This window comes from Rhinolophus hipposideros (genome assembly GCF_964194185.1).
Source record: "Rhinolophus hipposideros genome assembly, chromosome: 23".
Classification (NCBI taxonomy): Eukaryota; Metazoa; Chordata; class Mammalia; order Chiroptera; family Rhinolophidae; genus Rhinolophus; species Rhinolophus hipposideros.
This window is the reverse complement of record NC_138069.1, coordinates 27,346,483-27,359,692: the sequence shown is the minus strand read 5'-3', so window position 1 is coordinate 27,359,692 and position 13,210 is coordinate 27,346,483. Positions and strand designations below refer to the sequence as shown.

The following is a 13,210-nucleotide window of genomic DNA, read 5'->3' as shown; positions in this document are numbered from 1 at the left end:
TAAAACTGCGTGGCTGCCAACTCAGGCAGAATGACAACGTAAATCATAACATTTCTTTATCGCACCATCTCCTCTCTCATCACATGGTACCTTGAAAGTGTGTGAGTGTGTGCGTGTGTGTGTGTGTGTGTGTGTGTATTATTGTTTTTAAAGCATGCCTAGATATCTCTGACAGGTTTGGGCAGTGCTCTGTGACATACGCTAAGGGAGATATGTGTTAAAAGTATCAAAGTGAATTTTCAAACAACCTATTAAGTAGCAAAATTCAGGATTTAAGCACATACCACCATCTCCACATTGGCGGGAAACTTCATCCACTCAACAGTGAAGTCAGACTACCAGGTAGGTACTGCCAAGTCAATTCTGATTTCAAGAATAATCTTTCTAAATATTTAAAGCTATAGCATCACTGGAAACTTTAGAGGTACCTGGCATTTATGGAGATTTCCATGCGCCACACAGGTGCTAAGCACTTTCTAGGCACGTTCTCATTAAATCTTCAAAACCATGTAAAGGGTAAATATGACCTTACTCCTATGTTAAAGGTAAGAAAACTGATGTAGAAGTTAAGCTCTTTGCCCCAGGTCACACATATATGCAGCGGCAGGGTTGGCTTTTGGACCAAGACTGGGTAACGACACAGCTCTTCAATCCTGCACACATGCTCGTTTGGAGCCCCCACAGTTCTGCTCTTCAGTCGCCAGGGTTCCTGTACTTGTGCTATTTAGTTGCTATACAAAAATGGATGAGTTACTGCAAAACTCTCTAATGCAGCTTTTCAGCTAGACAACGGAAACAAGAAGGACATTAAGTCCCTTTCTCTTTCTTCATGTAAAAGACAACATGAGATACAAACATTTAAATTAAATCCAACCATGCAATGCCTATGAAAGTAGAGGCAAACCAGTTTCTGTTTTCATGCCTGCCTTTTCTAATCTACCAATTCATTAAAACAACTGCCTTATTTTGGAGAGTTGTAGTGAAGATGGCATTTTTTTATGTGAAAATACGTTGGAAAATTGAAAAGCTATATATAATTTGTTTTCATTATTTTCATCATCAATTAAACATAATAAGATAAAATAGTGTAGCCAAGACAGAAAAAAAATCGTTTACTCCCTATATGTTATTTCAAGAATATCTTCCTTCAAAACTGTATTTTATACGATAAGGGACTGTAGACGCCTGCAAGATTATTTTTTGCAAGGAGGAACGTTTGCATTCAAGGGAAATTCTATGATTACTCAATTGTTCCAATCACCCAGCTTTGAGGGTTAAATTTGCAGGGGATGATGCTATCCGCAGAAGCTGTCTAGAATGTTTTTGATCAGCATCACGTTGACCCTGGATGGTGACAACCAGCAATGCCTGACACACAAAGAAGTGAGCATTTAGCCCCCGCTTCACTGATGGGGAGCGTAAAGAATCTGACTACAGGAAAAGAGAAATCACTGGTGTCATGTTAGTTTCCGGTTTTAGAAATACAGTTTGCTGTTTTATATATGTAAGTGAATATGTGCCACATCCATGAGTTTTAATGTTGAAGTTTACACATAATAGGACATATGATGTTTAAAATGAAAAGTATATAGTGTTGGCTAACAGCCAGATTTTCTATAACAGGAGGGAAAAGATTGCTAAATTCAATCTGTGTAGCCTACAGTCCCAAATACTTTTTCTAAGTTTTGCAAATGTAGTGTCTGACCGTAGCTATTTCCTTTTGAGTACAGACTGAGTTTGGCTCTGTAGTATGCAACACAGAACTTACACATCTTAAATCTACTTGTAAAAATACAAACTCAGTTTTGTTTGTTTGTTAGGCACTAATAACCCAAAATCAAGTCAAACTTGCCAGAAGTAGCAAAAGTTAACATGTTCTTCAGTTTAAAGTATAAAATGAAGCTTAATACCGAACTTGCTTCTTGCCTCCACAAATGCAACCAAGTCCAATTTTAGCTATACTCACGTGACTATTTTAATTCTGTGGGATCTGAAAATAGCACCCAAAATGTCATATGGGTGAACAAAATCTGAGTCCAGTGTGACATTGCAACAGACACCATTGGTTGGCAAATTGAGCAGTCATTTCTCCCTTTCTTCCTTGCTAAGAGAATCCCAATTTGTTTCCCCTCCTCTAGATGGTGACAACTTTCAGGGAGGCTGGACTACTCAGCTGCAGGGGGAAATCTTGATTATTCTAAGCCAGTCAGGGTGGGTTTAGGCATGGACTTATGGCCCAACTTAGACCAATAAAATATAAAGCAACGTCTATTCGAGAACTTCTAGAAATATCTTCCCAATTTGAATAAAGGGAACATATTGGATGCTCCAATTTTTTGACTGGTCACTGTTTTGGGGGTGTAATGTTTTGAATTGCTTTGAACACGGTAGTAGAAACAAGAGGACAAGCCAACATGCAAAGGTGGTAGAGAGGAAACATGGAAAAAACCTGGGTCCATGACAAGGTCCATGACAACTATAATTAACTGCTGGATTAACTAACTTTGGACCTATCTCTAGACGTCTTATAAGATGAGATAATAACAATTATTAAAGTTTGTCATTTTTTTATATTTTTCTGTTACTTGTAGCCAAAGGCACCCAAACTGCTACAAACTTCTATCCCATGCTGAAATGTTCACTTCTGCCATTAGCCCACTGCTGAACATACAGTCTTAAAATAATTCAGTCACCAATACTAATGGCTTCCTCTATGTTATATGACTGGGGGGATAGGTCATAGAAATATGGTATTTTTAGCACTCTTACCTTATCTCCTAAACAAAAAGTTATGCTTCCTTTAGATATCAAGAAAGACAAATGATATCAAAAAGAGTTTGACCTTAAATACATAAATTGTATATAACACTTTTGTACAGTCATAATGCATATTATTGTATTCAAGGCTCTGAGAAATCTTACAGCAATAAAACCTGATTAACTTTCTTGTACTTAATCAGGGATTTTTCCCCAACCTTATTTAATCACAGAACCACATTTGTCACATAAAATATATTACTTGATCTACCAGGACAGATGTGCCTCAAAACACACTGTGAGAAGCATTAACTTACACTAACAACTTTTTTTTATACTATTTTTTTATTAGTTTCAGGTGCACAAGACAAATACTTAGACGTTTATCATTTATATCCCTCACACTATCCCTCTGACATCGCACAGTGCCATTACATTTCCACTGTCTCTATTCCTAATGCTGTACTCCGCTTCTTGTAAGTATATACATACATATATATACATGTACATATATGTATACATATATATATATATATAATTATAGTTGGCATTCATTATTGTTCAGCTTCAGGTGTACACACTAACAATTTTTAAATGCATACAACAGAACAAAATGTATTAAAGAAACTTCACCATTTAAGCTTACCTACTTGTAATAAAATATTTTAAAATGAGAATAACTAAAAATTGATGAATGCTTACTCTGGACCTGGTACTGTCAGAACCACTTGAACACCTCAGTTGAAGATACTATTATGATCTCATTCAACCCAAAGGAAAGTGAGACAAAGAAAGACAATAGGCCCTATTTGCTATGATTTACATCCCTCCCACTCTTCACAGTTCCTAAAAAGAAAGAACTTTATCTTACATTTAAAACTAAGCCAAATCCTATTGCTAGACTTGTCTTCCTTGCACTGATTAAAATTGGCTTTGAGTTACTTGGCAAACCCATCAGGATACTATGGGGATCAACTAGCATCTTAAAACCTGGGCTGATGGCTTCAGGATGTGGCAGCATTGACATGATCTGGAGACACTCTAATTAAAGAAAGAGTTGGATTTAATTTAATCCTGGCACAAACAGCCACAGCCTTCCTTCTAATAGCATTTGCATTTGTAGACATCCTTTAGAATTGTTTAGGCTTTAAGTTTTTTTATAGCCCAGAAGACCTTGGCAGATCTTTCACAAATAAAAGGAAAGATAGTTGAAGTTTACAAGGTTTCTAAGCATCTCCACACAACCATGAGTTTCTTGAAGACAGAAATGTATTCCAAAATCCTGAGTATTTAGTAAGCATAAAAATAACCATTTGTCAGTTAGTTTCCACTGCTTCATGTTTTTATTAGTTTTTCTAATGAGTATATATATCCTTTGTCTAGCATTTTCACAAAACTGTTCTGTAGAAATACATCTTAAGTACAATGAAAGTCATAGATAAAGGTAGAATATCTGTGTCCTTATAATGCCTTAAAGTAGATTTAATCACCACTTGTCATTGACTGGCAATCAAGTGATGAAATGTCATTTTAGTACCCTAAGTAAACCCACATAGCCAAATACCATGATGGAGAGAGGTATTTATCTGCCCATGTACTTATATTATCATAAATAGAGGTCATTATGGATGAAAGACAGCTAAGTTTTAGATGAAGAAACTATAATTATAAAACAAATATATATATAAACAAACATATATATAAACACACATACACACACACACACACATATATATTTGCTTATAAGTTCAAACGGCTTTGCTTAAGATGGGTATAACTGTTCAAATTAAATTCCACTGTTCTCCTTCACATGAGTGTTGTATTAGGCCCTTAAGAAGGGAGGTAAATTGTACATAAATATCACACAACCACCTCCATTCACGTGGCTCTGTTCAACGTGTTTTACATTTTATTTTAATTTTTAAAAAATGTGATATTGCTCCTAAAATGGGAAGATATACAGGTGTTCTTGTACTGATGTCATTCCAAATATAGGAGACAGAGGGTGTTCTTAGCCATGGAAGCTTCAAAACATCTCTGAAAATTAAGCTGGAGGCTTGGGAAGGCGTGGAGGTTTTCAGATCCAATTCGCAAATGACATTCGATAGGTCTTCAATTTTTATTTGCTCACCAACCCTTGAAACATAATGATGTGCATCCGTCCATTTCTGCAACCTTAGCAGCCTCCCCACAGCCCCCACTGCTCACAACAATGTCTCATCAATTATAATAGAAGTGTTGCTCATAGAAATGGGTTTTAGGAGGTTTTGTCCATTCCTGGGAAGACTACGAGAAAACAGTCACAAGACTACCAGACGTCTTTGCCTCTGTGCTGGGAAGTGGCCTTTACTTTGATCGGAATGTAAAAAAAGCCACACCAACTTTAATAAAAGTCAAAGTATCTTGAAATCTGAATTCTGGTTAAAAATAATACATTGGTTTCTAAGAATATAGAAGTCTCTTTAAATTGTCACAGGTTGGGAGAAAACAGATGGAAACCTAGAGAAATAATACCACGTTTTGCAAGAGTCCTTAAAAGTGGCAGGTTGTTAAGTTTGATGCTTCCCAAGCGAAATGCTCTACAAAGTGCTCTTTTCTATCATCCTTATTTATATTATTTTTTAGAGATCTGTTGAGAGACATTTGTCATACATTTGTCATACGTTAAGCTGCATATCTTTCAAGGACACGGTTTGATGGTTTTTGACATATATTCACACCTATGGCACTATCTCCACAACAAGGTTGAGGAACTCCCTCTATGAGACCCAATAATTTCCTGTATTACTCTATCATCTCTGACCTATGCCTCTGCAGTCAGCCCCGTCCAACCTAAGCACCCACTCACATGAATTATATGTTGCTATAAGTTAGCTTGCATTTTCTGGGATTTTATATAAATGGAATCATACAGTATGTATTAATTTTGTGCCTGGTTTCTTTCACTCAACTGAATCACTCTTTGACTCATCCATGGTGTTCCACGCATCAATAGTGTGTTTTATTGCCAAATAGTTTCCCATTCTATGGATATATCACAATTTGTTTATTCATTCATCTGTTGCTGGACATTTTTGTAGTTTTGAGTTTAGGGCTATTACCAATCAAGCTCCAAGCTCCAGTGAACATTTACATATAGTTTTTTTTTTTTTTTTTTTTGAGTGGACATATGCTTCCTTTACTCTGGGTAAATACCTAGGACTACAATGGTGGGTCATATGTTAAGCGAATATATTTTGAACTTCTTAGGAAATCATTAAACTGTTTTCAAAATCAGCAGTACCATTTTGTGTTCCCATCATTTATGAATGAGACTTCTAGTGGTTCCACATACTCAAAAACACTTGTTTTTTTCAGGTTTTTAAATTTAACTTTAGCTGTTCTAGGGGTGTGTCACTGGTATTACATCTCCTTGTGATTTAGATATGCATTTTCCCAATGACTAATGATGTTGAACATTGTTTTCATGTGCTTATTTTCCATTTGTATATGTTGTTCGGTGAAACATTTGCTTAAATCTATGACCCACTTTCAATGGGTTGCTTATCTTTTTATTACTGAGTTATGAAAGTTCTTTATATAGTCTAGAAACAAGTCCTTTGTTTTATATCTATTTTGCAAACATTTTCTCCCAGCCTTTTCATTTTCTCAACTGTGCTTTCAAAAGAGCAAAAAAAAAATATTTTTCTTTCATAATTTTGTGCTCTTTGTGTAATATTAAAAATCTCTGACATACCCAAAGTCACTAAGCTTTTTTTATTTCCTATTTTTCAAGAAGTTTCTAGAAATCCAATAGTTTTTGTTGTTGCTGCTGTTATTTTTAATATATATCTGTACTCACCATGTGGTAAATTGTAAAAATTGTTCTTTGCTTTCTTTCATTTCTTCATGAAAACTTGTGCCCTCCAACTGAGTTAAGCCACAGGGTGACGTTCATTTTTTATAAGATGAGGAGTGCTCTTTTCCTCTTCTTTTGAAAAAGTAACTCAGAATAAGAAGAAAAAACATGTGCAACATTGTATAAAATGTGCATGGTCATAAAAATTGCTGTTGAATTCCAAAAAGACTCCTGCTGATAACAGCAATGGTGTAAATGTTCAAAGAAGCATAGGTACAGTGAACTGCTTCCTTGTAGAGTGTTGGGACTTTATAAAAATTGATTCTGGCTAAAAATAAGGAAGATTTTAAAGATTAAAAATAGATGCCATGTTAAATCTTCTGAGACGGTATTTAAAACTGAAGACTAAATAATTTAAAATTTTGGGTAAGTTGCTTCCTGCCTTCCTTTTAGAACTCCTTTCCCCCTTGGTGAGTCATAAACTTACAACTGCAAAGTGGTGTTTTTAAGAGGTATGCACTTACTGAAATATAAATATTATGTGCATATTCTTTTGGTGATGACTGTTCAAAGAGAAATGATGGTAGATGATTTAAAAATAATAAATGTTATTTCAATTAAATTCAACAAAAACTGTTATTGATTTCCTATTATGTGTATAACTAAAGAAATGTGCAGAGAACCAAAGGTGGCCATGAGGAGATAGAAAACTCAATAACAAGTGAACTCTGCCCTTAAAAATATTAACTTCTTAGAAGTGTCCTATTAGTTTAAAAGATGTAACCAAACCTAATGAAGAGGTCAGGAAATGGAGAGATGATTTGCACCTGGAGGGAACAGAACAAATCTTTTATATCAAGAAGTGGGCACTGGACTTATTAGGGAGATCACTTCACAGACTATGTAGATGCCTGACCACTGCGCTATACACCTGAAGCTAAAGTTGAATAATATTAAGTGTCAACTATAATTAAATATAGTTGTAAATATGTATATATATATATTTCCCACACATACACACGTGATGTGAAGTACAGCATAGAGAATACAGTCAATAGTATTGTAACAGCTATATACAATGTCAGAGGGGTAGTAGACTGGGGTAGGGGGCCAGTTATCACCTTGTGAGGGGTGTAAATGTCTAACTAGTGCATCGCTTTGTATACCTGAAACCAAAAAGAAGGAGGAGGAGTAAGAGGAGAAAGTTAGAATGAATACAGCATGGCTTGTTTATGGAATATCTCAAAAGTAACTAAGAGAAACTTGGACATGAAGTACTATGAGAAGACAAGGAGACCAAATAAAGATTTATTTTATCAGATACAAGGTGTCAATGACAAGTATGACAATTCTATAAGTCATTGTGCAAAAGCCTGGATCAATAAGGATGAAGGAATACAGTAAAAATTGTCCTTAGAAGATTAGCCAGACAGTAGTAGAAAGAATGGCTCAGAGAAAGGCAGAAATAAAGCAAAAAGATATTTGCAGAAACTTGGATATAAAATAGAGGGAAACTAGTCTAGGGATGACCTGTGAAAAAAAAACAATTCTAAAGGTGAATTAGAGCTATTTTAAGGAACGTGCACTCTGTGCTTCACTGTATGCTCCATTATTACAGGAGCCACATTTTCCTTATTCATCTTTGCATCCCCAGCAATTAGCATTAGGAAGTAATGAACAAATGAATATTATATGTACCTTAAGAACACTACTGTTCAATCAACAATTACAGCCAAAGAGTTCAACATTCCCCTCTTAATAATTGATAGGAGACATAAAATTAGTAATGCTATAGAAGACATGAACAACTCTATCAGGCAATCTGACCTAATTGATATTTATAAAACACTCCATCCAACAACAGCAGAATATAGATTCTTACATGCCCACAAAACGTACACCAAGATAGACTATATGTATGGGCCATTAAAAAGTCTGAATAAATTTAAAAGGATTCAAGTCATACAGAGTGTATTTTCTGAAACACAGAATTCAATTATAAGTCAATAACAGAAAGTTAACTGAAAATTCCTAATCCTAAATATTGGGAAACTAAATAACATACTTTTAAATAACTTCTGGTTAAAAGAAGAAACCACCCAAAAGAAATTAAATTAAAACGTAGTTTTAACTGAATGAAAATAAAAAACACATATTAAAATTCGTGGGAAGCATTCAGTCAGAGCAATACTGAGAGAGAAATCCATAGCACTAAACACCTATGTTAGAAAACAAGAAATGTCTCAAATCAATGGCCTCAGCTTCCATCAGAATAAACTAGAAAAAATAAGAGCTAATAATACTCAAAAAAGACGAAAATAGTAAGAAAATAAAATTTTAAAGGCAGAAATTAATAAACAGAAAAAAAAAACAATAAAATCAAAACCTGGTTTGTTAAGATGAATAAAATTGAAAATCTCTAGCCAGATTGATCAGGAAAAAAAGGAGGACAAACAAATTACCAATATCATGAATGAGAGAAATGACACTACAACAGATTCTACAAATATTAAGTGATAGAATAATATGAAGACATTTATTCAAGTTGTCATGGAGATTTCAGCAATTTCAATAATGCATAAAAAATAAATTGAATGCATGTACATTAGAAAGAAGAAATGCCATAGTTAGGCACAGATGACATAATCACCTATACAGAAAATCCTATGGGATCTGCAAAAAAAAAAAAAAAAAAAAGTCTACCAGAAATGGTTAGTTGCCTGGGGATAAGGGCAAGGTGAGAAAGACAGTGAATATGTAGAGACAAGAGAAACTTTGGGGGATGATAAATGTTAATTATCTTGATTGCGATGATAGTTTCATGAGTACATATATATATATATATATATATACACATATGTATATATATATATATATATATAATTGGATAACTTCTGATATATATATAAAAGAATACTGACGAACAGTGAAATAAACTATTATAAACTGTCTGATATATATATATATATATATATATATATATCAGAACTTATCCAATTATGCACTTTAAATATGTGTATTTTATTATATATCAATTATGTCTCAATAAAGCTTTAAAAAAGAAAGAACTATTGTCCTAACAAAGGTCTTGAATGGCTTATATTTCATATCATGTCTTAGTATCAACTGTAAATATTAAATCCAAATAAAGCCTTTTTTTTTCCTATACAATCCATGTGATCATGTAAAACAGTTTTGGCTAATGAGATGTAAATAGAAGTCTCTGTCAGGGTTCTGGGAAAAGCCTTTCCTTTCCAAATAAAGAATGAAATATATCCAACTAGGACAGTCCTTCGTTCTGCCTCTTCTCGTTTAAAACTACACAAGATGATTGGGAATGTAGCCACCATCTTGTTGACTCTACCATGCAACGAAGCCAATGCCAGCTACCACTTACCTTTCTACATGATGTTTCTAATATGAGAAAAATAAAACTCAAATGGTTATTTCACTGTTTGTCCGTATTCTTTTATTTGTAGCTAAATGAATTCTTACAGATAGACTTATCACATTGCTAAAGGGAAGAACACAGCTCTTTCCCATCCTTCTTGATTTACTATGGCATTAATAATCCTCCTTTACAACTCTACCAGAATCTTACTCCCCTGATTCTCTTTCTTAACCTTTCTTGTCATTTTTTCAGCAAGTTTTAACACACTACAAAGGTTTTGCTGAGAACCTTTGATATTCTTTCACCAGACTATGAAAATTTAAAAGTAATCCAACGGCCCATAAGCACATGAAAATGTGTCAATAACATTAACCACGAGAGACATGCAAACAAAACCATAAGGAGATACAACTTCACACCATTAGGACAGCTGTAATCAAAAAGACAGATAATAATAATAAGCATTGGCAAGCATGTGGAGAATGCGACCCTATACTGCTGGAGAGAATGTAAAATGGTACAGCCACTTTGGAAAACCGCCTGGCAGTTCCTTAAAAATATGAACATAGAGATAGCGTATGACCCTACAGTTGTACTCCAAGGTGTTCACAAACTAAAATGAAACCTATATCCATACAAAAGCTTGTATACAAATGTTTATAATGGCATTATTCATGATAGGCAAAACATAGAAAAACTCAAATTTCAATGCACTCATGAATGGATAAATAAAAAATGATATACCCGTACAATGGAATATTACTCAGCCATGAAAATGAACCAAGTACTGATATCTGTTAAAACATGTATGAACCTTGAAAACATCATGCTAAGTGAAAGAAGCTACTTGCAAAAGACCATATTGTATGATTCCATGTATACAAACTGTCCAGAACAAAAAAAGCTATAGAGATAGATATAGGGTAGATTAGTGGTTGCCAGGGACTTGGGGGAGGAGGGAAATGGAGAATGACTGCTAATGGATACAAAGTTTCTTTTTGGGATAATGGAGATGTTCTACAATTTAGCGTGGCGATGGTTGTGCAACTGGGAATACACTGAAAACCACTGAATTGTACATTTTTAATATGAGTGAACTGCATTAGGTATGTGGATTCTATCTTAATCTGTTCTATATTTTTTAAAGTAATCAAACATTCCTAGCAGGAGGTGTTTGGTTTTTAACTCCCCCTACCTAATTGGGACCTATATTATTAGGTAGGTTTGCCTGTTTTCAATCATCTTCAAGAGACAAGTTTTGCAAAAGAACCACTTACCAAGAAATGCCCAAAGAGCAGAGCTCAGACACAAGTATAGATTTCTTCGTGGCTTGGTGCACTAGCTGAAAATCACTTACCATTTAACTATTTTGATTTGCCAATATGTCAAAAGCGAGGCCATGTCATAGAGATAAATAAGAGTACAGCAACTCCTCACTTAATGTTGTTAATAGGATCTGAGACTTTAAGCAAAACGATGACGTATAACAAAGCTAATTTTACTATATGCTAATCTAAATAAGAGTTAAGTTCCCACAGCATCTCATCCACATGAGAACCAAATGACATTGTACAAAACGACGTAATCAGAGGACTTGCTGTACCTCACAGTCATATCATGCTTACAACTGAAACCCAAAACATTTCTTCCAGCTCTAAAATTTTATGAGTTTATGATGCCATTTGATCTCACAACTCCAAGGAGAAAACTTATATTATTACATAATTGTTGTCATTTAACATGTTTATGTGAACAATGTCTAAAGCTCAAAACCTTGGATGTTTTTAATCAACAAATACAAGGAAGTCATACATGGATACTGTCAGTTGATTTCTGGGTAATTCTATGGTTAAAAATAAGTAATATGGAAGCCAAAACAAATGTCAAGACTTTTTTTTCAAAAATATATAGAAATAAATTAAAATAGAAATAGGAATTTACTTAGTTAATTTAGAAATTTTTTTCTTAAAAATTGATTTTGAAGAGTCAAAAACCACTTGTGCCCAGATTATTTTTAACAAGCATCTGAAGCCAAAGCATGAATGCACATTTTCTTTTTAAGCATCTCTTCATTTACATACTTCATTTGACATATTGGCAAATCAAAATAGTTAAATGGTAAGTGATTTTCAGCTAGTATGTATGTGTTACATACCGCAGCTCAATCAGTTCTCTACTCTCCCAATTTTTCCCCGATAATTCCATCATGTCACAAAATTAGGTAGTCTTAACTCATCTTCTATTTTCTGAGTTTTTCTCTTCCTTTTTTTTTCTTTTTAATTACAAATTCCTAACACCTGAAGCTTGACCTGCCTCTATAGATTCTCAAATGCCTTTCTCCAAAAGAATATGAAGTCCATTGTAGAGAGTCTGGCTCCAGGCAGTGCTTTACCCAGTATACAGTAGAGAAAATCCAGTATACAGTAGAGAATATACATCCCTTCGGTTTAAAGATTGCTTTACCCTTCTACAAAAGATACTCAGAGAAACAAAAGCTCCTCTTAAAATGCTTGCCCTGTCACTTCATTAATATTTACAGTTTCTCTTATGCTGGTGGATGCTTACTGGATATCTAAGTATGTTTCTACTATAAGGGACAATTTTCCCCTAGCTTTGTCATGGCCCTTTCAAATAGTAAATCAATACTCTACTTGGTGGATTTTTAGTTCTTAAAGACATCTAATTGCCTTTGATTCTTCTTTCCTGCATATTTTGCTTTATTGTGACCTTCCTTTGAACTCTCCTTGCTAAGGAATGGGTCTGTGTTTCCTCTCCAAGATGCGTCCCTCCCACCCTTTGTGATTACATGTTCGTTGTGCTGATGGAACGTTGGCTGGCATGGTTGGAAAATGAGCTAATACTGGGCTGCTGTCAGTGCACAGGTTATCTCTGTGCAACTTAGAAAACAGCATCAGTTCTCATGACAGTTACAGCCCTGCGGTGCCAGCCTGGTGAGACGTGAGGGAAGGACTGGACACTTTTCACTCGCCCAAGCAGGTGCCCCTGGGCAAAGCATATTCACAACTTCCACAAAGGCCTTGGGAGTGATCACCACCCAGATGTGTCTTCCATTTAGCCATCCTTCCCAAACCCCTCATAGCATGCAGCTCCACTAAGCCACTATCCTGACTCCCACAGCATCTATAACCTAACCCAGGAGGAAACTGCATGCTGAATATCCCCTGTCCTGTGGGTAGCGCTCTCTACAGCTCTGGGTACAGGCA

The 13,210-nt window shown here is 34.9% G+C and overlaps 1 protein-coding gene across 2 annotated transcripts in view; it reads right to left on the bottom strand.

Moving 5' to 3' along the window:
• Positions 1-13,210, bottom strand: part of SGCD (sarcoglycan delta) — an 822,468-nt gene that overhangs the window by 693,909 nt on the left and 115,349 nt on the right. The gene's annotated exons all lie outside the window — the stretch shown is intronic.